General features: G+C 32.9%; 1 protein-coding gene and 1 long non-coding RNA gene across 2 annotated transcripts in view; both read left to right on the forward strand.

The window, feature by feature from the left end:
- Positions 1 to 26,509, forward strand: part of LOC123525019 (NXPE family member 3-like) — a 55,626-nt gene that overhangs the window by 17,930 nt on the left and 11,187 nt on the right. The window lies entirely within an intron of this gene.
- Positions 1,801 to 8,513, forward strand: LOC128555457 (uncharacterized). Its single transcript, XR_008370062.1, has 4 exons — positions 1,801 to 3,547; positions 4,652 to 4,789; positions 5,400 to 5,567; positions 6,058 to 8,513. It is a non-coding gene; the product is annotated as an uncharacterized LOC128555457 (long non-coding RNA).

Raw genomic sequence — 26,509 nt, forward strand, 5'->3', positions numbered from 1 at the left:
ATCTCGAAGAGTCAATGGTTATGAAGTTTGAGCACACAGCGCTTGCTCCTGCCCTTATCATGTTACTCAAACTCCTGATGGAAAACAACTTGATGTCAACATCTTCGTAAGGGGAGCACTGGTCTAGTGGTTAAGGTGTCGGTCGCAGTTCATAGTTTCAAGCCCCACTGAGGTCACGACCGCATCTTCTCATACATGACACTAGGAGACTTGCTTTTTCAGGAAGCGGACTCGAGTGTTGGTCAAATAAACTTGAAGCTTTTATCACAATCGAGCTTAAATAAATTTGTTTTAACAAACACCTTAGTATATTATTAAAAAAATCAATTACATGCTTCCCTCAGTTGTTTATAAATTTACGGTACTGGTAAGATGCGTATCGTAAACAATAAACCCGTTAAGTGCCTCATTTTCTTTACACGCATAATTATGACCCTGGCATTTTGATTTATGGTCAATCAAGAATCAAGAGTAGCCACTTTTACCATACCCGGATAGTAACACAACAGATTAAAAAAAAACATTCATCACTATTTTCTGATTATCTTTAGAAATAAAGTTAAGGTTTTATGTTCTACATCAGACAGGCATTTCCCACCACAATTTCAAAGAAACCCGTGGGAAACCGCACGTTTGACCCCAGTGATTTGCATATTTGTGACGTCATTACAATGGAGAGAAATTCCTAAAATGTCGGCCGCTGTTTGAAAACATGACAGAATCACAGCGGAGAAGAAAACGTTTTTCTTGCAAATTAGAAGCATCTTCACTGATTCAAATGGTATTCAATATAAAAAAAGGACAATTTATGTTTATTTATTTCTATACAAAATTTTCCGAAATCCTTGCATGGAGTTGCATTGCACATTCTAAATTCTCCTTCTTATATTGACAGTTTTTGACAGGAGTGGCCTATGACGTCAAACGGCAGCATGTCAATACATGCGATCAGCTGTTTAGACGGCATAGAGGCTATGACTAGTTTAGGCTAAGCCCATATTTGATTTTTTGATTCAAACTATTGATATATATTCCATTGTGCACGGGATTGATATCTTCAACATATTTTTGAAAATACTAGCTTTTCAATATGTTTCTATTAAAGCGAGATATTTATATATTTTTATAAAAATCAGTATCAGATAGATTCCTGATCTAACTTTTTAATAGAGGCGTTATATGTCTTTACGAAGTATATGAGCATCCCAAGATGTCATAAAATGTTTTGACTTACAATGATAGTTGAATAAATGAGTTATAGCAGTATCTGTTTATAAGGCTCCCTGTAAATTGTATATAATATAGAGGAAAGTGGAAACCGTTTAACTTTCACATAAGGCGTTAGTCACGCATCAGAATTTTACGTTAAATTATAGCTCGGCTTTGCTGATAGAATGACATATTAAGCAATCTTGATGCATGAGCTTCAAATAGTTGATTTATATATAATCGCTTACGAGAGTCCTGCAGAATGTTCGGTCATTGTGTTCGGATTTTTAAGTGCTACTTTTTATCTGAATTATCTTATTTACCGAAATAATTTTTGAAACTTTTTTACCCAGTCATGATAAGCAAATAAAAAGTATTCTAGTGGCATGTGTTTGAGACACTGATATACTTTTAAAAGGTACAAAACAAATACCTTGAAAATATTAACTAGCTACATGTAGAAAGTTTAAATTTAATATGCAAAAATAGTTAAAATCTATAATTACTGTTTCAAATCATAGAAAATGACATGAAGCTGATATTTTTAGTAGATCATTTGGGGTAAAACTAAACTCGTTGTTTGGCAATTTATGGAAAACCTTTCTAACGGCCTAGATGCTACAGTTTCGACATTCGCTAAATCTAAAGCTTTGTCACAATATGTTTAATTATAACCTCTAGTTCAAGTTAGAAAATGGGTTATTTGTAATTACAAAATAAATAATAGGTCAAATAAGAGAAAATACCGGTTTAGTCTTCAGATGCCACATTTTCTACGATTTCTACATGTAACATAGACATAGCGATAATACCTAGCGACCAACTTTTTAAATCCAGGTTAACAAGATCCTAACTTGGCCTACATTACCCAAAATAAATATTTTGATTAGAATTCATTTAAGATATTCACAATAACTTTATGACCTAGTTTCGCATTTGATTTAAAATTTATACAAAATATATTCTTACTAAGTTTTACGAAGAAAATGTGGCATCTAGCGTGTTTACGATTTTTATGACCTTAGATTTGACTTCAATGAAACCTTTTGAAAACTCGTCTGACAGTAAATAAAGATCCCTATTTCATTTTCATCAAACAGAAAATTTGGTGTCTCATATGTTGTCTATAATCTGGCCTAGTTATTTTGTCTGAGGCCCCAAAATGGGTTACCATTTTTATTTACTTTCTGGATGCATCAAGTTTTTTTGACAATCTCACATATATGCGTTTACATCTAGTGCAATCAATATTCACGAATCTTTGAAATTCAATAATAGAATTTCATACTGTACATTAACTTTGTTACTATGTGAAATCTAACCTATCAAGATTGTGTTGTTCTATGATATTTAGCACCCAAAACACAGACAGCATATATCAAATATCGAGTTTGTGCCGTACAAAAGTATTAATATCTCTTTCATTAGCTCACCTAAGCAATGCTCAGGTGAGTTGTTGTGATCGCTCGATGTCCGGCGACCGTCGTCTGTCTGTCTGTCAACATTTAGCTTGTGTATGCAATAAAGGCTGTATTTTCCAATTGATCTTCTTGAAATTTGGTCAAAATGATTGCCTTGATGACATCTATGCCATGTTTGAATATTAGTTATATTGGGTCAAAAACCAGGTCAAAAGGTCAACTCAAAGAATGTGTATGCGATAGAGGCTGTATTTTTCAACTGATCTTCACGAAGATCTTGATTGATGTTCAACGTATTAAGTCTTTTTCTCTAAAACTAATGTTTTTTTTGTTTGGTTGAAACTTCACACATGCCTTCATGGTTATTAGGCACTGCACAGAGCCAGGTGCCATAACTCTGACAATAATTTTAACATAATTATCCCGCTTTTAAAATTAGAAATTTCAACTTAAGTTTTCGAGTCTCTACATGGAAATTTTTTAATTATGTCCCTTTATGGCTGTCACTGCTTGACTGGATATTTTGGTCAAACTTTATATGTGACGTCGTCTTTGAAAAACGGTCCAGATGCGGCATGACGTAATATCGAGAAACGACGTTTAAAGTTGCGCCAAGTTTACGCGCGCAGCTTTCTTACACATGTTTTAATTAGCAAAAGTTTGACCGTTATAGTACGACTGCTTGTTACATGATTGATAACAGCCTACTAGAGAAAGAATATTTAGACATCAGACCTGTAAAAAAATAGTGGTATTACGCCTGATGCAAAATATTTCATTCAAAATCAGTTGTTTCCCCTTCAATATGTTTCCGGTTTCGGATTTTATCAGGGAAGCGTGTGAAGTTTACTTTTGTTTATTTACCTTTTGTTCAACGATGAAGGGATCTGAGACTTGTAATACTGTTTAGTGATTTGGTAAGTACCGTTTATAAACAGTTGTTAATGTAGATTCTTTAATATATTTGAAACTTTCACTGAAATAAGTCTGTCTTTTACCCGGAAGTGAATCCAAAACATAAACATAAAGAGGGAAATTTATGAAATTTATCTTGTGGCCATTAAACTGAGATGATTTCACTATGTCTGTGTATTTAATATAAAATGGCCAGTTGGGTTATCACAAAGATTATTGAAGGCAGGCAGCTTCTTACTCAAGGTGACCAGGATTCATCAAATTATTTCATTGTCCATAGACTAGTAAGCATTATTTATGGATAAAAACAATAAAAAGTCAATATACATGTAGCTATGATAATTAATAAATTTGATGCAGACTTATAGATGCCTGCCTATGTCACATGATTTCTCGAAAAGTCCCCTCTCACAGTAGTAGCCAAGGTATTTTAAAAGGAAATATGTAGATGTCCGGTAACCGGACGCCTACCCTACATTCTAGCTGTCCGGCAACAAGACGACTAGCCTCTCCGGTAATGTTTTTCTAGCTGTTCGGCGATCTTTTTACATATGAATACTGTAATGAATAAATTTATTGTATCATATTTTTTTGGCATAAGTTTGAATATTCACCTGTAAGGCTTATACAATATTTTAAAATTGATTACCGGACGCCTAGAAAACCCCTATAGGTTAGGATAGGCTAGGCGTCCTGTTACCGGTCAGCTAGAACACTGGCTAGGTTTCTGGTTACCGGATGTCTAGACACTTCCGTTTATAAAATGGTAATTGTTTTTGCTGTGGGTCTCATAAGTCATGTTATTTCTGTCTGGTGACTACTCTCTTTCCATTATTGTTGATTCAGAATGTTTTGTAACAGGATGATTGTATATGGATAGTGGGAATTTATGCCATATAATTAAAATCTTTTTTATTTTTGAAATTTTTGAGCCTTGCTGTGTGTAAAACAATTTATGATCCTTTAAAAAATAGATTCCTAGTATAATAACTTTTAAAGTATTTTGTGGTAAGTTAATGAAACCTTTCAAAATCACATTATTAATTTAGTAGTCAGTTTTTGATTTTTAGTGATGTTTACGGTACATGTAATGTATCTTCTTTCAGATAATATTCCTTGTTCCTTTAATGGTTCATTCCACTACAGCTGGTTATTATATACCCTACAACAGCCAGGAAATTGGTCTGTTTACTTTAAGATCTCAAGAAAATGTAACATATTTTGGATGTGCTTTGAGGAATCAGGTAAGAAACATGCAGCTAAAGGCTCTTATTATAATTTTATTGCAATATATTATTTATTTATACCTCTGTCTAGGTTTTGTTGGAGCCAATACAAAATAAGTCTACTTCTACACTAATGATTTGTACAATGTATGTACATGTACTATGACTATTGAATGGCCTAAACTGACAAAACTGGCATTATTGAAATTTAATTTCAACAATCTGGTTTTGAGGAGGATCAGTTGGTGTAAATTCTTCATTACATTGGCTATTAGCCTGGGATAAGTTTGTGGCACTCAATAAGTACATGGATAATTTGAATGCTTAACACTACATGTACATGTGTATAAGTTGATATCTCATAAAGTTGTAGAATAGTTCTAATTAATAGGAATTTTAATTAATTAATATATGAAGTAAATCAATTAATTGTAATTTAGTTTAATTGTAATATGATTATTTTCAGATTTAATTAACCCATTCTTGACATAGACATTGTTATGTGATTGAATTTTTTTACCAGTTTTATTGCACCAAGAATATGGATTAGAATGAAGACTGTAAAGGTTCCTGAGATACATGAAGATAACAGATACTTTTACCAAAGACTTTTAAATCTTTTTTTCAGGAAGGCAAGTGTTTCCTCTTGTTTATGAAAGCAACTTAGTTGGTTAAGGGGCAGACAACTTGTGAGCATGGTACATCACTACTGTATTGGTATTCCATTTTGACAATGCTGCTAGCTAGAATAGAAATAACATCTTGCTATGGTATGGTCTGTGGAGAGTTTTACTAGGTAACAATCATTTTTGATAGCTGTTAAAACAGTGTATACTTTTAACCCTTAGGCTGCATGAGGCAGCTATGTCTGCCTTTGCAACCAGTGCAGATCAAGATCAACCTGCACATCTGTGCAGTCTGACCATGATCTGCAGTGTTTGATACTTAGTCAGCAAATTTTCTATTAGAACCCCCTATAAGCTATAAATGGTACTGTCTTTATTTAAAGATGGAGTAGTCCATTTTACAAATTTAGCAGGTTAAGGGTTAACACAATAAATGCAAAAAATGTGTTTTAGAACATCCTATTTGCAGTAACCAAAATCTACAAACAAAGTACATTTTATATACTGACAGCACGCTGTTGTCAGTCTGTTTGTCAATATTTTAGAGCATTGGTTGTAAGAATCATCTATTATCAAAAATAGTGATAACCCTGCTTTTATTAAATAAAGCGACTCCAAGGTTAATTATTTAAAATAAAATGTTTTACTTATTTGTTACAGGATATCACAGATCGATTGAATATTCAACAATGATCACAGACCATGCAAAGTTTGAATCTGACTTGCTCTTTTGAATTTAGAAGAATCTGTGGAGGAGGGTGAATTCTGAGACCTTTAATAATACATGATATTGATGACACAGTGTGTCAGTCATCAAAGAAATGTCATAACAACACAGTTGGTCAACAATGATTTAAATCCTGTCACATTCTTCCAGTGGAGAAATATCTTATCACAATATTTTAAACTTTTGAAGAAGATAACCAAGTATTACCACCTTATCATGTCTGCAGAAACACCTGGATTGTTAGTCTTAAAAGTGACAGTCCAGTTAACATACTAAAATCTACTCCCCCTTGCCAAAGAATATTATTGACATGGAATGACACAAGCCTGACAATGGTACCTGTATGAACTCATAAGAGTCTGAAAAGTCAAAGGATTCTGTTTGTCCCAAACCACTTGAACTGAAATTGGATTGACGAGGATTTTTCTGAGAACTGAAAAAAGGAAGTGAATATAAAAGATAGAAATAATTGTTGAATTCAAACGTTTTAATATACAACACTTTAGCCTGCTTTGCTGTTCATATAGATGTGTTTAGCTGTTAAGGTTAAACATCAAGTAAAGGTTGTAGTTTCAGTTACCTACATTAAAGTATTGGCTGGAAATAAATATTTACTTTTCACCAGAGCTTGTAGCAGTGTAAACTTCATCAAAAGTAAAGCTGTTGTGTTAGTTATTAAAGTTATTTTAGAAAAAGGAATTTAGTATGTATGTTGCCATGGTAACATAATTCAAATTCTATTTTATTGAAATTATGGATTTGTATTTCAATAAGGGATCTATAGTTTATAATGTAATGATAAAAGAATGTTCACTTTCTTCAGTATTGTCAGTTATAACTAGTCAGTGAAAAAACAGATTATGAGGAAAGGGATGACTGAAATGTTTATTCTTACGATAACTACTTTTGGTACAGAACATGACTGTTTTAAAGTTTTTATGTGAAATTTTCAGATTTCTTTCCTGAATACTTGTACTTTCAAATATTTAACTTATTAGAAATACTTTTTTAAAATAAGCTCTTGTTTTTAAGTATTATTGTAGGAAAAGGGAATTTAAAACATATGTTGCCATGGTAACACAATTTTCTTAGAAAATATGGAAATTTTTTAATTAGCTGTACTTTCTAGTATTCAAGATAAGCATAAACAATAAAAAATCAATAGTAATATATGTTTCATTTATTTCAAAATAGTAATTTATTACCAGCAGGTAAAAGGCAAGTTAAGAAGAAACAATGACAGAAATGTCTTATTCTTATAGTTATTACTCATGTTACAAACACTGTCATAAAACAAAATATTTTAAATTTTTAACATGGAATTTTGAGATAATATTTTTGAATACATACCACTTTATAATATTCAAGTTATCTGAAACACTTTTCCAAATTTAGCCCGTTTTTAAAGTATTATTGTAGAAAACAGAATCAAATGCATATGTTGTCATGGTAACATAATTTAATAACGTTTTTATAGAAAATGTGAAGGACTTTAGCCAGCTAGATGTTTGCACTTTAAGTGAATATCTAAATATTCTTTGTAAAAGAAGATTCATTTATTTAAAAATAGCCAGTGATTACCAATAACTGAAAACACAAACTGAAGAAACAACAACTGAAATAGTTTATTCTTGTGGTTATTTCCCGTGTTACGAAATCTGTCATAAAACCAAACATTTTATATCTTTTCATATAAAATTTTCAAATTTTACTTTTGAAAACATAAAACTCTAAATATTCAACTTATAAGAAACATTATTTTAAATTAAGCTTTTATTTATAAGTACTATTGTAGAAAAAGCAATTTATTGCATATGTTGCCATGGTAACACAATTTGAATAATGTTTTCATAGAAAATATGAAAGATTTAAATTAGCTGTATTTTTCTGTTTTAGTAAGCATCACAAAAATAAAATTTCATAGTAATAGAAGGTTCTTTTTTTCCAAGGTAGTCATTTATTACCAGCATGTAAAAGACAAGTTATGAAGAAACAATGACAAATCTATCTTATTCTTGTGGTTATTACCCATGTTACAAAAACTGTCATAAAACCAAACATCAATTCTTAATATTTTCATGGGAAATTTTCAGTTTATTTTTGTAAATACATATGCCTTAAAATATTTCGCTTTTTAAAATCCTTATTTCAAGCGAACATGTTTTTTTTTAAGTTTTATCATAGAAAAGGGATTTTAATATATTTGTTGCCATGGTAACACAATTTTAGAAATATTTTTATAGAAATTGTTGTACATTTTAATTGATTATCATTTTGTGTATTAAGAAGGGATCTTACTTATATCATGCAATTGTAACAAAAGATATATTTATTTCAGAATTGTTAGCCATTACCAGTATGTGAGAAATAAACTAGAAAGAAAGGATAACTGAAATGTACTGTTTTCATTTTTAATATCTATGTTACAAAATCTGTCATAAAATTGACAATTTTGAAGATTTTCATCTGAAATTTTCAGGATTTATTTCTGAATGAATATACTTTCTAAAAATGCAAAAACCTGAAAATGTCAAAATTCCTCATCTGGACCCATTTTCTCAGTCATGGTCACATATAAGGCAGACATTTTTAAAATTAAAGTGTATGTAGCAATATACGTAGACACATCGTTTTGATGTTTTGTTAAACAAACAACATGCTTTGTGTCATAGGTGAAACGATGCAGATCTACTGTACTTGTTTCCTCTGGAAGGCATGTCTCAAGACATTATATTTTGGCCAATTACTTGTCACATTTGCAGCTGTATAAATCTGTACATGGGAGTCCGAAACCATTGCATTTACACCTACCACAACATTCTGTTTTACATGCACATTTGGTCAGTTCTTTACAGCTGTTTGAAACTGGTGGCATGTTGTCCAGTGTATCTGCAAAAGGTCACCATGTTTCTCCCATCCCCATTCAGCAGGATTCTGGACTTCCATTTGGCAAAACAATGCCTGTCCCCATATGCTCCAGCTTGGTACTCAGCACGCTTTGTGTGTTCGGCAAGGTCTGCTTGAGTTTGATGAAGAACATCATATGACCTGTTTTCAGGCAAACATGTCCAGTTTGACGCCATAAATATCTGCTATAGAACTTGACCTGTCATATATAAAGATGACAAGCTTTTCACGAACCCCCTTGTTCTCATTACATATCACTAGCCGATATACACCTAGGTTCTTAAAGACATCTGTCACTTCCAGACAAATATTCCAAGTTTGCCAAACAGTCTTTTTACCTTTTCCTAAGAAACCTGACACTACATCACATCCTGCAAACACTGCCGATTGACTGAATGACATCATTTATGGGAATCCATCTCAAATCTCAAGGCCAAGATCTTTCAGCTCAGAAAATACATGAATAGCCATGAATAGCAATGGCAACTACATCTGTAAAGAGGAAAAGGCTGTAAGCAATCGGGAAATCAGTCTTGAAGGTCTGCAATGCAATGCAATTATAAGGAAGCCGATACACGGATTTTTATGCATGCAAGACATGCTGTTGTGCAAAGTCATTAACAACTTGTCATTAAAGATACAGACACAGATTTTCTTGTCATCGCTTTTCATGTATTTTCTGAGCTGGAAGATCTTGGCCTTGAACAGCTGCGGGTAGCCTTCAAACAGGGAACCAATTTAAAATGGATTCCCATAAGCTTAACTTTCTTCTTCATATTTGTATATATATATATGAAGAAGAAAGTTAAGCTCTTATTCATTTGATTTAGTTTTGCCAAGAATATTTTTTTTCGTGACATTTTACATACTGATTTCAGAAATCGCTGGACAGTCCCAAAATGTTTTATAGTTTCTCTGCAGTTTTTGCAAAAGTACAGTTTGGATTATCTTAATAACTTATTTTGAATAAAAAGGTAATTGATTCCTAAGATTCTAAGAATATTTTGTATTGAAACCATTGTATATACCTGTTTTGGTAATTTTAAAAGGAAGAAGAAATGTTTTCCCATTCTTCTTCTTTGATTATAATGTCAAGAGTTTGCTTCCTTTTTAGTTACATGAAGGTTCATGTATATTTGACTTTAATATGTTATACATTTGCATATATCCTTTTGGATATTTTAAGAAATTATTTACATTTAGTCGAATTACTTGCTTCTCCTATATATAATTCTTCCTATTTAAGTATAGTGATATATCAAATGTTTGCCCTTTAAAGTGCAGACAATTTGTGTTTAAACTTTATTGGAACCGTAACCTGACATTATCAACATAGTGGTCAAAATCACAGTCACTTTTTAATAGAGTAATAAACTGCACTCCTTTATCAAACATTTGAGACCAGTTTTATTAACTAGGTGTTGCGGTATAAATTTTGTTCGACGTCCGTGACGTCGCTATACCACAGAACGACGTAATGTGGTGAGGTAATTTGTAATAACGCTAGTGTCTGTATAAAAATGTTTATAAGATAAGTACGTAAAACTGGTAGTCCGAAACAGATCACTGTCCTTAAAAAGAAAAAAAAAACAAACACACATAAAAATATTGCAACAAATTATGTACCCATTTTAGGAACATTAAAACACAATTACACCAGCAGAAATAACCAGACTGAGTATTGTCTTCTACAAGAATTTATGTGTCCGACCAGGCGTCGTAAGACCAGAACTAAACAGGATTTAAATAAAGACAGCTTTGCAAATTAGTTCTAATAAATGAACTTCCTAACGTTTACTTGATTTGCGTAAAAATAGAAACAATGTATTTTATCTGTGTTCTCATTTTAACAATGTACTCCTCTCAAAACAAAACGTCGCCCAAAGCACAGACAGCTCACTTTATATTGTTTACATATTGATCGTTACATATTTATTAAATGAAAGTTATGTCTTTCTCCATTATTAGGCGGAGGACAGGTCTCATCTTTTGCTAGTTTTCGTACGTATGGTCTAACGGTCCTATACAAATATGTTTGCCTTTCAATTGACAGACTACCCGCAGTTAACACTTCTTGCATGTGGTTTGCAACAAACACGGTCTCTGGTCACGAATAATCGAAAAGGACCTTTCTTCAACATCGGGGGTTTTCTTCATAAATACCATCCCTGGTTTATTGTACACGACTCTGGAATAATTAGAAAAAAATCAGTATGCATTGTGAAATTTCATCATTATAAATTTACAGCGTATTAAATGCTAGATTTATATACCTGGAATGTTGATATGATACAATTCAAGTAAGGGATGGTTAGAGAATGTCTTTCGGTCATAACATATCCAATCCGTGTACAACACAGTTTCATTTACTGGAACGACGCATTTAAAATGCAAATCAGAGTACAAAAGTACTGACGGAAGGTGATTTTTGAGATGTCAGCCTAAATTGAGACGATATTTAGCATTTTTCAGTATGGAAAAATCATTTTAGAAAGACAAAAAATAACCGCATACATTTAATACATATGCCTAGCCTTTATTACAAAATTTAACATTCGTTTTTCCCAGAACTAATTTTATGCAAAACACTCTTCGTGACATCACCGGAAAATTGCATGTACATTTACCAGTCTGTAACGATGACATCGCAGTTGATAAAATTATTCCGCATGTACGGCGTATACATGATATAAATTTATCAGTGTTCTCATTTTAGCAATATACTCCTTTTAAAAAAACGTTGTAATGCTATAGACTATTGTGATGAAATATACATGTTAGGTGATATAAATGTTAATTATTCAAATACTTGTGGATTTGAAATTAAGAATTGGGATTTTTTTTTTATTTTAAAGTATGCAGTGTGTACATACCACGTGGTTTGTGACGTCATTTTCGTGTATTACGGCAAGAAAATTTATAAACAAATCCGTCGATTCAGAGCTTAAAAACACCGTAAGTATTTCATTTTTTCACCGATTTGAATAATTCTTTTACGAGGCTCAAGCCAAGATAGTTGGCTATAAACATAAGACAAAGTTTTCCTGAAATTCTAAGCAGTTTTTGCAAATGTCGGTTCCAACCCTGAAATTCGGCAAATTCTTGGAGGGTAATACGGCAAGAAAAAACAGTGTTTTACAAAATAATGCAGGATTACTTTCCTTTACATTGTTGTGCCTTTCACCGCTGTTTATTTCGGTTCCAAGAAGGTAAGCGAATCACTTGACTGAAAATAAAATGGTAGGTTTCTCTGTGAAAACATATGTCTTCCGAAAATGCTAATACGGCAAGAATGATATGACGGCAAGCAGATTTATGAATATTCCTATTGTCCCTAACAGCAGTTGAGACTTATTTACTTCTGTCAGCAGGTTAGTAAATAGGGCATACCTACATATTGCATGGTAAGCTAAACCAGACGGAACCATTTATAAACAGTTAAGCCCTATTTCATTTTTGAAGTTTTGACAAATCATTTTTTCTGCCTGATAATTTTTTAAAAGAATAATTCGGTGGTCTGTTTTCAAAATTATTGTTACGTTTTCATGCACTTTCAGTCCATAGGAAGAATTGGGGCATTGCTGTACAAGCAGTTGTACTATAAGAGCGATAAAGGACTGTAATAGCCGTCTCAAGATTATTTTTTAAAGTCTGTCTGTTTAACACAACTTGAAAATACATTTTACGAATATTTTTGGCAAGTAAAGTGATTGCATAAGCATAGTTTTACATTCTATTTTACGAACATGATTCTGAAATGATATTTTGAACGATTGTAATTTTGTTCATAAAAGATATCTATCGTTTGTCAAAAATAATTTGATACTATGACAACTTACGTTTAGGGTCTGAAGAATGCATGTAATACTGTACAATTTTGATATTAGATTATGCAAAATCTTAAGAAAATTCAAATTTAGAATGTTACGTTTACCGAACAGGATAAACCTTCTTTTCTTTTCTTTCCTTACTTTTATGTCCCCTTTTAGGACATAAAGTTTTAGCACTTTCTGGATTCATCATTATATGATTGGATATATAATTCTTAAGTTTCAGGTTAAGCCCAAGTTATCTTCAGTAATGATTCTGTGGTCCTTACCATAACTAGGGTCATAACTTGGTAAACAACTGTTTCATGACATGACCTGTATTTAGAAGATGTTACACCGACCCTTGATTCCGTCTGTGACAACTATAATAATGTTTTTTTTTCCAACAGTTTGGTATGCCTCAGGAGCAGATCAATATCGCACTGATGTGTGCTCTTTGGCTAATATCTAACACTTTATTCAAAGGTCATACAATAATTTTTTCTCTCACGTTCGGTGTGATCTTTATGAGATACAAAGAATCGTTGGTTTACGCGTTGAAAGTGTCCAAATATTTAAGAAAATATTTTAACACATTACGTTTAGCATATTGTTTTTATTTTTTAAAGGTGCGTTTGCATTTTACACTCTAGTATGACATACTAGAAGTACACATGTATATTTTTGTTATTTATAATTATATGATTTACATTGATTAAACTGTGATCGAGATGGAAATCCTTTGCACTTACAATAATTTTGTATCATAATTATGTGCTAGTTTGCCCATCGTTTGTAAAATTTTTGTTTGAATAAAAGATAATTTTGAAATACAAATTTATCACAAATATAAAAAGGATGCTGCACAGTATTCATTTATGAACGTTGATTACTAAATTTCAATGTGTATAATATGTCGTTGCGTTACTTACGTATATGGAAACTACAAAGCTGGCTTGGTGACCTTTTGTTGGTTTTGCATTTGTTGTGTTACCTTTGCTTTCTTGGGTCTGATAAAATGAATTGTGCAATTTTACTTAATATTACTGTTATGTTTAACATTGCAAAACGTTTCATAAATTTCTAAAATTTGTAACTATCTGCTTATACTGTCATAATTTAATGTGTAATGCGTTAATTTTATTACAATAAGTAATTTTTTTGAAATTTTCAATTTCTGTGTGTATCCATAATGTAACAAACTTTACATTTGAACTCACTTGTTGGTTTCTGTGTCTTAACACTGACGTCTTAGGTTGTTTCCCAAGTTTAAGTTTAGTCTCTGTTCGCGTCATTACGCTATAAAGTAAAAGTACGTCGTCCGAGTATTTGTCTTTGCTAACATCAAGTTGTTTTTTTTTTTATCAAAGTTTAGTAGATCTATCACCATAATCTCGAAATCTCAAAGACATATATCGAAATACAGTTTCGATACATTATCAATTACAATATTATTGATAGGCATTGTTCAGAGGCCCAGCTTTCACTAATGATTGATAAGTAAACACATAATCTGAATATGTAGGATATATTTTCAATTTTAAACACTTTTTGTAGACTTTTTAGCAGTTTGACTCTTTAAAGATGGTTGTTAACATTCGCGGATGCAACAGTATAGATACACAGGGACTCAGTTTTAAGATACCTCTTGAGACTATAAATAAAGTAGAAATTAGGAAGCTTCTCTTGTAAGCTATAATTAGATAACAAGTAATGAAACAGAAAAAAAATAGATCTACTAAACGATCTTTAAGAAGCATTGAAAAAAAAGCCGTTCTTTCATATCACATCATACCGAAATTTATCTGAATAGAAGCTAAAGAAATTTGCAAACAGGAATTATACATGAGGAAACGAGTCTCAAACTCAATAATTCGCGAAACTGTTCATAAAGGAACAATAGGCGTATTCATGCCGTCATATCATTCTTGCAGTATTAGCATTTTCCGAAGACAATGTTTTCACAGAGAAACCAACCATTTTATGTCAAGTAAAGTGGTTCGCAGGCCTTCTTGGAACCGAAATAAACATCGGTGAAAGGCACAACAATGTAAAGGAAAGCAATCCTGCATTATTTTGTAAAACACGGGTTTTTCTTGCCGTATACCCTCCAAGAATTTGCCGATTTGCAGGGTTGGAACCGACCTTTGCAAAAACTGCTTAGAATTTCAAGAAAACTTCGTCTTATGTTTATAGCCCAATACCTTGGCTTGAGCCTCGTAAAAGCCTCGCAAATCGGTGAAAAAATGAAAAACTTACGGCGGTTTTAAGTTCTGAATCGACGGATTTGTTTATAAATTTTCCTGTCGTAATACCCGAAAATGACGTCACAAACCACGTGGTATGTACACACTGGTATGGGCTTACTCAGTTGATTACTTTACTAACAAGAGTTACTTAAACTAGTACAAGAGTTGTTGATCGTATTTATACTACACATACGGAAAATGTTATTCAAAGTCTCAGAATTAAGTCTAAATGACCATTATCCAGTAAGTTTTATACGTAAAGATAGTAAACATATTAAATTTTTAAAGCATAAAACCATCACTTATAGATCGTTTAGTAAGTTTTTTGAAGAAAACAGATCCTAGTTAGTGTCAAGATATGATTTACTATAAATTAAATAGCGTCTTAAACGAACATGCACCACTCAGACTTAAAAGGGTCAAGCGTCTTAAACAACCAGAATGGTATACAGATTCTATATAAGAACATGTAGAAAGAGAGATAAGTTTCATCAAATAGATTATTGGGATTCCTAATATGATGGCGTAATAAAACTAAATGTGTAATTACCAAAAGTAAACATAATTTGTGTCCAAGTGTCCGAAAAAAAAGAGTTTGTGATTTTTTTACTATATTTTACAAAGTTGTGGGGGTTTTTTTTGAAAGTTTAAACACCCAACCTCTCCAAATCCATTGGTAACATTTTGTATCATCATTATTTTGGCGACCATCTTGATTTCAAAATGGCCACCTCAAATTACGAAATTTTTCATTTTTTTACCAATTAAATTTCTCTAAAATGTACTGTATGCATTTGTATGTTACATAAATGCTAGAGTGTATTAAACAAGTTAAAATGGAACATTTAATTCTATCTCGTGTTTTTAATTCGGTTGTAAATTTAGTATAATTTGCAATATCTGTAAAATACAGATTTGACATGAACAAACTACATTTCTTTATACAAAATATGTCGAAATCAACTATACTGCGTGCCTTTTTAGTTAATCTTTAAAATTTAAAGCATAGCGATAACATGATAAAGACAAAGTAAAGGGAGATAAAAAGCAAAAATGGGTATTTGCTTCTTGTCATCCTATGTTATTGAAATTATTCAATTATCGGCAAAGCGATTGTATGTATTACATTAAATAAGTCAAGGTAAACTTGGTGTATTATTATTATTTTTTATCTTTTGTGTTTAATAAAAATGGAGATAATTACAAAATGTGAGAATTATATCCAGATATTTTAGAATGAACATTCACACTGTACCATTTTTTCTCCATTTTGGAGCAGCAATTATGATATACAATGATTTATTATAAAACTTATAACTTGAAAAAAAAAAAAACAGGAAATACCGGGAAGTAATTTTAAGATAAATTATTGTTATAACTATCAAATGTTCATGTTGTGGTTTTATACTTTTACTAAATGGTGGCTGTCTCAGAGCAATGCATAACTGAGTGGTTAAAAGGCCTTTCTTTGCCATTCAAAGCTGGACATTGACTTTTAAATCACTTTTCCATCATTTATGTGGGTTGAAATCCTTTAAGTGACGTAAAATTATTTCAGTTATGTTAGCAATGCAGCTATTTACCGAAGATAGTTGGTTCTACAGGGGCATCTGCTCATGCCTATAATTGCGGGTGCCTGGGCCTTCCTTTACCATTCAGAGCTGAAAAATTGCCATATTCCTAAATTGTTTTGTTAGGACATAAACCCTAAAAATAAACAAAACTGCATGACCCATTTCTTGAAGACACTCTTATGTGGACATAATTATATATGTTTAAAATTGTTCATCACATTGACACAGTGCAGGATAAATGGCATCTTTCTATCTGTAATTAATGAGGAAGACTCATGTGCCCTTCAGGGCATTATTCCGGGCATATATGGGCACCTGGTTGAACCGCTGTCCTTCTGCAAGCAGGCTGGATGACTCACCTGATGACCAAAGAAGGGCTCGAACCTGCAGAAACTATGGTCAAGAAGATAGTGATTTGATACCGACATCCTTCACCACTTGGCTACAGAGGTAGCTAATGCTAACTGTACTAGATGACCAGTTAGATGTAAAAAAATAAACCATTACTGAATAGAACATTTACATTTCTGTGCAATGTGATGTGTTATTCAATGAGTGAATTACGATTTTCTTGCAGTATTGGTTTCCAGTTTTTAATACATGTAGTAAATTATTTACATATAAGTGGGTATTCGATTTGTAAGCCAATAACATCCTTTTAAAATGTATAAAATGTTCGACATTAACTGGAGCGAGATGAATGAAATATGATTACGAAAGAGGACCAATGGTGTTGAATGTGGGAAAATAAAAGTGAAGAACGAATGTAAAACTCTGTGATGCTTCGATAGAGTCATTTTAACTAGAAATGACAATATTTATACATATCAGCCTGTGTAGTAAACCTTTTCCTAATTTCAGGAACTTCATACAATACTAAAGACACCGTTTAGATGTGGTTGCTTACCATTTCTTAATACCACAAGTGGTCAAGGAAGTGAAGGCACTTCAGTTTTGTTCTGATGCATTTTCTTTTGTATATTCAACTCTAGTCTCATCAGGTAGTTCACATTTCAAGAAATAGTTAAATCAAACTGGTAAAAACAATATAGATATTAGATTTGAAGATTAATTCCCCAACAAGCTTACTAAGGTCTAACAATGTTATTGCCATATCTACGGTTGGCAAGTCATTAAGCTTGCTTTGTTGAACAAATGTTTACATGTATTTAATTAAGAGACAGCGCTCAAAAATGCAATTTTTCTTCAAAAACTGTTATAATAAGGCCTTGTTAAGGACTCATTCATTGGGTGATTGTAATACTTAAGTTCCCTTTTTGCAACTGTTAATACTTAGCTGTCTGAAGATATTGGATTAAATAAGACTGAACTCATCATATCCCGAAAGAAGACATATCAAATGTTTCTGTGTGTGAAAAATATGTTATTTTGTAGTTATACTGCATGTATTTATTCACATTTTGATTGATACCTTCCATAGCACAACATATAGATGACTGCGACTATAATAGTTACAGTTAGAATGAAAGAGTTATCAAATTCATCAAGTGCATGTGTGAGGGAAAGGGGTGGGATGGAATTCTTCATATTTCATACAGATCTGCTTATCTTTATCCAAATTTAAATGCACACATGTTACACCAGCAAGTTCATATGCTGAAAACTGGCTATTAACAATCCTTCTACAAAGGTATCCCAGTTTATGACACAGTCATATTTTATTTGTAGCAGGCTTCCTGTATTATATTTTGGAAAAGCTGTACTCTTACATGTAAAGAGTGTTCTAGTTACAATGATAATGTTTAAATGAAAAGAAAATCAGATAACAACTCTAATTTCATCACCATTATCCATATTTGTGTTTCCTTACACTATAATAGGTATTAATTGCAGCTGGGGCTTTTTCTGCATCCTGCCAATCACGATTTATAAATACAATGTCTTTAGATAATTGATACTATGTTTAAGATGAATGTCTTAAGTATGTATTTGAAAAAAAAAACTATTTCTTTTAAAGAATGTCCACATTTTACCATTTAAAACTTAGATGTATAAAAAAGACGGTTGTCATGTATATAAAATCAATACTTGATTAAAACTTTACAGATACCTTATAAATACAATCCTTTACTATTTAGAAATATAAATTTCTATTTATTAATTAGAAAAACAGGCCTACATGAAGGCTAGATTGAATATATAAGGGTATACTAAATATAGCCGCCATTTATAAATTCATGATGACTGCCTAAATCATGGCCGAAAAAATGTTACCAATGGAATTCTTGAAAAGTATCACGTAAGCTTTCATAAAAACATAACTTTTCAAAATATAGAAAAAATTCGCCACAGACTAAAAGCAGTTCTTTACTAATGCCATTTAGTCTTAGATTGATTTAAATCACCTATGGTCTAATCTTAAAACTGTTTCTGGTCAGTCTTAAGCTTCAGTGAACCTCCCTTCAGTTCTCAAAATCAATAATGAAGTCATAGAAGGCGACATGAATATTGCGTATGCGATGGATGGTCACTTTGTGAATATCGCGAATATTATCAGTAGGGTTTCTATTAATGAAAATGATTGTTCTGGTCTTAAGTCATTTTGCGATGCGAGAAATTGGATAATGTGACTTTTAACATTGAACAGATAGCAGCTCATGAAGATAAAAGTCTTATTAATGCTTTAGACACAACCAAAGCAACTGGGGTTGATGGTATAGGACCTCGTGTTATAAAAATGTCCTCTGACTACTTAATGAATTGTATAACCAATTTAATTAATAAATGTATTGACCGGAGTGTTTTTCCAGAAAAACTTAAAAGAGCCTGTGTACTACCTTGACATAAAACTGGTCCTCTAGACAACCCAATTAATTATAGATCAATTTCTATTTTACCGACTTCATCAGAACTATTTGAGAGGCATGTTGCTTTACAAGTACAAAACTTTTTCAGTCAACTAATAGTTTTCATGCGGCTCAGTCAGGTTTCAGAAAAATCTCTCGTGTCACACTGCCTTAATTCACCTTGTAAATAAATTGTTGAAAGAAATAGATTCGGGTAATGTAGTCGGCAGTCTTTTTCTCGAATTCCGTAAAGCATTGGATTTGGTTGATCGCGAAATTGTGCTTTCAAAATTGACATTGTATCATTTTTCTCCCTCCGTTGATGGCTGGTTTTGATCTGATCTTATCTTTCAAACAGAACGCAGTCTGTTAAATTAAATACAAGGGTTTCTGACGAATAATTCATAAAAACAGGAATGCCTTAAGGTTCAATTTATGCCCTTTATTGTTTCTGTTATACGTTAACGATTTGCCTTTACATTTGAAAAATTCTAACGTTGACATGTATACTGATGATGCAACTCAATATGTGGCTGATCGGTCAGTTTCTCTTACTGAGAACAATCTACAGTCTGAAAAAATCCACTTCAATGCTGATAGTTTCCCAGTTTAAAATAAGACATTCTGCCTCTCTAAAACTAACATTGAATAACTGTCGTATAAATTTTGTCTCGAATCAAAAGGTTTTAGGTGTACATATCGGTCAGCATTTAAAGTAGGATGTTCACATAGAAATGTCTGTAAAAAAATTGTCTAACAAATTTACATTTTTTCGAAAGATCTCAAAATTTCTTACACTAGAAATGAAATAAATGTCTTTTCGTAATGCCTACATCATTCCGATTATTGACTACGGTGCGATAATTTAATGTCATGCTCCCAAAACTTACTTTTCAAAAGTCTTGGTGTTTCAGATGGATATTAGCAAAACCTTTGTTAACTTCTTCTGTTGCAATTTTTAAATTCTGTCGAAAACAGACATAAGTAACATATTGCTATAATGACGTATAAGGCTCTACCCCGGAGTTTATTACTCAGTTGATTACTGTTTCCGACAACATGTCATACAACCTATGATCTAATTTTCAAGCTTTAATTACTTAAAATTTGCATCAATAAATGTATGGAATTCTATACCAGTTATTATCAGAAATGCAGCGAAAGTGAACTCTTTAAAATAGAGTTTTGTTTTCATTACGTGTGTTAGAGATTCACCTGGAGGGGATTACTTTTATTTACACTGTCCCGTGTCTTTGGAACATGGTGGGGGTAAGAGTGAGGTTGGGTGCGCACCATAAACCGGTTTAAGCTCCCCAATGGTGTTTTTTGCCACTGACCGTTCCAAGGCGGTGCCCCATTGTGTTCCTTTGGTTGTTCGTTTTGTCCTAATGTGTTGGCTTTGTGTGTGCTTGTGTGTGTGGTGGGGGGGGGGGTGTGTTTGTGGTGTGCGCGTCTGCGTGTTCCTTTGTTTGTCCGTTTTGTTCTAATGTGTTGGCTTTGTGTGTGTGTGTGTGTGTATGTGTGTGTGTGTGTATGTGAGTGTGTGTGTGTGTGTGTGTGTGTGTGTGTGTGTGTGTGTGTGCGTGCTGTGGGTTTCGTTCTGGGGAGCCTGCGTGTTTGGTACGAGGCATTCCCTGTTTGATATTTGTCTTTGTTTTTTACAGAAAAAACCTTTCATTTGATGAAGTTTGCAGTGCTAAACATAATGCTACAGGTGCTCAGATCAAATTCGTTTTTACCTTTTGTTGTTTTGTTGTATTGTTTTGTATGTATAGAGGATATTTGTTTGTTTTGAGTGAATATGGAATATATCTCACTGAGAAGTGAGACAATTTCAAATATTTTCACGAGCGCGTGGACATTTGCTCACTTCCAGGTGAGATATATTCAATATTCACGAAAAACAAACAATTTTCCTTTTATTTTATGCTCAATTAAGTTGATATTTGCATTTTGCAAAAATGTTTAATCTCAGTGCGGGAAACAGACGCGCGTATACAGACATGACGTCAGACGTGTTGTGCCGTTAAAAAGACGCACACAACATAAAGTTCCATTTTATTTTATCTTTTGCTGCATAACGTTATGAAATTCTCATTAAGTAAAATAATTTTAATCGAGAAATATACTATAAAGAACAAAGTGCGACTACAATTGGCATCCTGTTCTAAGCAAATAATTTAAAATTCATACACAATGTATGAGAGGGCGGGGCTATATCTCTCACAGTGTGAAAATATAGATTTCATATTTTCACAGTGTGACTGATGAGATATAAAAAAATATTTAACTGATAGAATACAGTATTTCATTAGTTAGCATAAAATAAATATATGTATTTTAATAATTTGTACCTTGTTGAAGTCCTCATTGTAAATACATAATTTTATTTGTATCTGCTTATGTCATTGCATAATGAGTTTACCTTCGCGAAATAAAGAAATAATTATCATTATTATTATTATTATTATTATCATCATCATCATTTTATTATAGACAGTCTGTTCCCAATTAAATTCTGCGCAATTTTACAATCACCTTCCTGATTGCATGTGCAACTCGATTTCCTTGTTCAACGCTGTCACAACAAACAATAAAAGATACGATAACCATTATCTATTTTCATTTTTTTTTTTTTGCCCTAGGAAAAATGAGTTTGCATTTAAGGTACTGGCTTCCAGATCGTTCGACATCAACACCCTTTTAGGTATCTGGAAATTAATGCTTTAATTCATAAAAAATGCTTCAATACTTAATTAGATCTACTGACAATCTATATGCTACGGAAACACATGATCATTTTGTTGCTTTTTCTTTACTTCCTTTTAAATCGAAAAGCGTTTGTAACTACTTCTTGAGGTAAACCGTCTTGATTATAAATATCTATATTTTGGAATGCATAATTATTAATTCTGTGATAGCTCAGTTGGATACGACGACGGGAAATTGTTATTATTTTTGCGGAGGTCCGGGCTTCGAATCCAGACGCGGTCGTACTTTTTTGGCATATTTTAAATGTTTTAGAAACCAAACATCAATTTGAAAGAAAGATAATTTTAGCCTAAATCTGGAGGTCAGTGCCTTTAATAATTAGAATATATGATATGCTTCCTCCATATGATATTCCAATTTAAGAAACCCGCAGTTATTTACTAAACAGATTTTTGCTTTCTTGCATTGAACAACTGGAGTTTTTTTCAATAATGATTTAACTTTGCAGCATACGTTTATAAAACTTCAGAAGTTTCCTCCTGTTTACCGATGCGCATAAATGCATCGTGAATCATACGTTTAACAGAATTCGGACCATGTCCATCTGTCCCAATGCACTGGTTTTCGTCGAATAGATACAACAGTTGACGTGGATCCTCATTAGACCGGCAGCCAAATACCTGAACCTAGAATTTCAGACATCATACGGTAACAGTTTAAAACCCCAACATTTCCTATCAGGGCAGACGGAAAATAGTGGGAGGAGCTACATTCTGTTACTCAGACGCTGTAACTAAAAATAACCATTGAAAACACAGGTAGCTTGTAGCAGACAAGCTTTCAAAACATAGAAGAGGATGCAACTTACTTGCAACTTGTAAAAGTTATTAATCCAATTTCAAAAAATTGTAAATGTTTTCTTTAAAATCACGAGTTTTACTTTTCTTCACAGGTACTTGGTATGTTTTTGTGGGATTTTTTTATATTGCATTGTTCTGTGGGAAGTAGATTCTCCATCAGTGTTTTCATTCCAGTCCAGTAAAGCAAGATTTATTTTCATTTGATATGTTCTTTTTTTAAAAGCTATTCGTTTGTCAACGTACTGCAATAGACTATTATTAAAAGATTCAATGTATGTCCATACAGTACTTAAAATTTTCCGCTTCTTTGTAGACTTTCAGTGGTTTTAAAAAGTCAGATAAAACCACACCAGCTGTTTTACTTTTTAAAACAAATTTTGAATATTAATAATTAAAGTCAGTTTTGCATCTGGAAAAAACAAACAAAGACAAATATCAAACAGGGAATGTCACGTACCAAAAAACGCAGCTTCCCCAAAACGAAACCCACAGCACGCAGACGCGCACAGCACAAACACACACAAGCCCGCCCGCTTAGCTCAGTAGGTAAGAGCGTTGGTCTACGGATCGCGGGGTCGCGAGTTCGATCCTCGGGCGGGGTGTATGTTCTCCGTGACTATTTGATAAACGACATTGTGTCTGAAATCATTAGTCCTCCACCTCATGAGGGGAAGTTGGCAGTTACTTGCGGAGAACAGGTTTGTACTGGTACAGAATCCAGGAACACTGGTTAGGTTAACTGCCCGCCGCTACATGACTGAAATACTGTTGGAGAACGGCGTTAAACCCAAAACAAACAAAAACAAACACATACACATACACACGAACACACACAAAGCCAACACATTATGACAAAACGAACAAACAAAGGAACACAGTGGGGCACCGCCTTGGAACGGTCAGTGCCTAAAACACCACTGGGGAGCTTAAACCGGTTTATGGTGCGCACCCAACCTCACTCTTACCCCCACCATGTTCCAAAGACACGGGACAGTATAAAAAAAGTAATCCCCTCCAGGTGAATCTCTAACACACGTAATGGAAATCTGACTGCAATCTTCATGTTGATTTTGATAATGTTCAATGAAGTTTAGAATATTTGATCTTATGTTTCTGCACTGTTTTCAGAATGTTTCATTGAATAATAAATGTGTGTCCTTAAAGCTGTGCCCTTGTCTGGTAATTCCTCATGCCAAGCAGCTTTGTGTTTTCTTTGACAACTTGTGATCTTTTTTGCCATTTTTGTGATTTTGACATATGCCAGGTGTCAAGCGCATTTTGGGTCGGCATTCTTTCTTCCCTGACAAATTTGTTTATTTGATTGTTATTGTCATGTGGATATATTTCCACTGGACAAGACTTGCTATCAAGATACTCATAGATACTCAAAGATCCGTTTTACACCGACCAGCTTATGCCTTTGAGAGCACACGTCATCTGTCTTTTTTGAAATAGTTTCAATGTCCAACACTTTCCTAATTTTTTACCCTAGACAAACAACATCTGTATATGCAGCATTCTTCCGCCAACAGTGACGTGCATCCGTTAGTATGTTTATGTCTGTTGCATTCACATTATCAGCATTGATGTCACTGACAAGGCTATTTCTGCCTCGAGAGCTTTTTCTATTGATTTTTCTGTTTCGTTTGCAACTATAACATGTCCCTTAATGTTGTTTGAGATATTCTTCTCCCATTTCACCAATGTTTGCAGAAGAACACACTTTTCTTAGCTGATTAGGAAGAATTCTTGAAGAAAGTAGCCATGAGCAAACCTAATATTGGCCAAAAATGTTTTTTTAAATGTCGGGAAGACGTTCATCTTAATGTATGAGATGCCTCATCACACTTTACAGAAACAGAAGCAACATGATGTATTCAATATGAAGATGTTTTTTACATTTCCTCGAATGATTTTCTATTTGCTGGACAAGTTTGTCATGAAAAATCATGGTGCCCATGAACAAAAGTTCATCTTTTCCTTCTCCTCAGTAATGTACTGAAACTCTGAATCATCGTTAATTTAATACGTTTGTGTGTTTGTATCATCAGGAATATTGACTAAGACCCTGTTTAATAATTGGAATGTTGAGTCGTTATTAAAGTTTCCGTCTCCTAGAAACAACTTGAATTTGTCCATTTGTTCAGTAGTTTGATTTTTTCATTTTCACTTCTAAAATAATAATCCAGTCTGCCTCTAAGAAGCGGAGTTGTTTGTTTTTGCTTAATGCAAGCTAATTTTCTTGCCTCTTTTGTTTTAGATGGATACTGCTTCAATGGCTCATTCCTTAACTCCTCACGAATTCTCTCCAATGGAGGTTGACTACTTTCGTTATCCATATTTCAGTATTATAAAAACTTTACAATGATATTTTTAATAAAATCCGAATTGATCAAGGTGAATGTAGGACTAGGACTGTGAAACACAATCTCAAGACATGAAATGAAAGTTTGGCAGATTTTTTCGAGACCTGTTTACAGATAAGTTTGTGGCACCTTGCAACTTGCCTTTCATACCAGATTGTTTCAATTTGAAAATAATGCATTTAACTGGGCAAATGGAAATATAATTTATTGTGGAAAGAGAACAGACAGAAATTACAACTTATTTGTCTAACACATGCTTCAGTAAATAAACACTAATGTACTGTTATACAATAAGTTTTCATTCACAAGTATGAATCATTTTCTAAATATAGTGTTATTTCATAATCACCCAGGTGATAAAAAGCAGATAAACAGATATTAAACAAAAGCGGTGAATGTGTAATGCCTTTACATTTTGTGGTGAATTATCGTCTGCTGCAGCAATCTTGTTTATTAACAAAACCATGTGCTAGTTCTGTTTACATTTACATCTAAGCCCCTCCCGAGAAATTCAAATTTTTGACAATTGAGATTTTAAAGTAATCTATAAGTATACTTTCTTGACATTTAAAAAAATGCACCTATAGAAATAATACTTATCAAAGTATAAATGTGCAAGTTTTATTTTTTTTTTTTTTTTAATCAGGAGTTTTTTCAGGATTTCAAAAAAAGGACTCTCTTAAGGTAAGCATGCACATTTTATGTAGAAACCTGCCCCAGCGCCATCTTCTTGCTTTTATATCCCAGTTGGGGGTTTAAGGTAGTGAATATTGGCTGTTTCCGTGCGATTACGTATTTTCCGCATTTTTGTAATATGTCTGATTTCTCAAATACGCCACATCAGCTACCGGAAAATGCCAAAGTTATATCGGATGATAACGGATTGTCAAGTAAATTGCTGATTGTCATTTCGGGTCCATATATTTAATGGATGAATACAACGACATAAAAACCGTGATTCTCTTACATATATGAACAGTGCGTGGCAAGGCTCTGGGTACTATGTAGTATGTTACATAGCCGTCTGTACTAGAGCAAACTTTTACCACATAATACCGGACATAACTGTTTACATATTTCAATGGAAATAATGAATCATTT

Source organism: Mercenaria mercenaria, chromosome 3 (genome assembly GCF_021730395.1).
Source record: "Mercenaria mercenaria strain notata chromosome 3, MADL_Memer_1, whole genome shotgun sequence".
Taxonomy (NCBI): domain Eukaryota; kingdom Metazoa; phylum Mollusca; class Bivalvia; order Venerida; family Veneridae; genus Mercenaria; species Mercenaria mercenaria.